Here is a 1,170-nt window from a genome sequence, read left to right as displayed (position 1 = left end):
TCTTTCCCAAAGCACATGACACTTTACACACTTAATAAACCAAGATATTCTAAGTGAATGAATAAAACCTGTTGGGTACAGTAAAGAGAAGGAAATGACCAAAACCCCACAGTATTCATACAAAAAGAGCAGAGAAACCTTGCTAATGGGGTTCACGTGTACGTAGGGGTGCCCCATCATGGGGACTCCAGGAAGCAGGCTTTCCAGTCTTGTGTTTTCACACAGCAAGCCATCTTCTGTGCTTTTTCTCTATACTTTCCTTGATTTCATGCAAAAGAGCAAAACAACTTGTGGAGGCTCCATGCCCAAGGTCCTTAGACCCCTGCTTGTAGTTCAGGGGTGTCGCTGCGTCCCTGCTCCTCTGCCCTCATTTTTCTGGGGAGCAGTGGCTGCTGGCTGCTGCTATTTTGACCAGGTAGCTGTTTGGCCATCCAAAGTGGCCATTGTGGGCACTGATGGCTTCAGGCCAGGTGGGGGTAGCATGGAGGGTGTGGCAGGCATGCCCTCTGGAGCCCTCGGGTTGTGTTTGTGTGATGTTTCTGTACAGCACTCCCATCTTTCACGTTATATAAATGTGAGTCCACTGGTGTTGGGGTTTTGTTTGTTGCTGTTACTAATCTCTTATTTTATAGTAGTTTAAGAGCTCCAAGAAAAAAGAGTTTATACCTAATTTTGTATTTGTTATCTATTATAAACAATATAAAAAACATTTAGTTAACACTGGGAGATCTTCAACTTTCCTTGTAAGTTTGAGAAACACTTGCTGTAGGGTTTCCATTTGACTACTAAAACTTGTGGTGAGTGAGATGATTATTTCCAGCCTCCCCTGCCCACTTTGTAGGAACTCTCCCCAACCATACTCCATCGAATGGGAGCACCCTGCGCCTGTGGCCCCGCCCTCCAGCCAGGGGGGCACGTGGCCTGAGTAGGCCATGGATTGCCTTTCCTGGGAAGAACTGGATTGAAGACTCAGGGAGAATCCATGCATTTGGTTAGAGCTGGAGAGTTTAAAGTTGGGGGCTCTCGGCTTCCTCTGTACACCATGTACCCAAGGTCATTTGCAGGGATGGGGAGAATGATGTGGTGAGCAGAGGAGTTGTCTGTGCCACCGACATTGGTCTGTCAGCCATATTCCTGCTCAAGTTCTGTAAGTCAGCCAGGCCTTTATGG

General features: G+C 47.1%; 1 pseudogene; it reads right to left on the bottom strand.

Moving 5' to 3' along the window:
* LOC102773860 overlaps positions 1 to 1,170 on the bottom strand; it is a 6,597-nt pseudogene that overhangs the window by 4,553 nt on the left and 874 nt on the right.

Source organism: Myotis davidii, unplaced genomic scaffold, assembly GCF_000327345.1.
Source record: "Myotis davidii unplaced genomic scaffold, ASM32734v1 scaffold1065, whole genome shotgun sequence".
Taxonomy (NCBI): domain Eukaryota; kingdom Metazoa; phylum Chordata; class Mammalia; order Chiroptera; family Vespertilionidae; genus Myotis; species Myotis davidii.
Note: the sequence above shows the minus strand (reverse complement) of the source record. Positions and strands in the feature narration are given on the sequence as shown.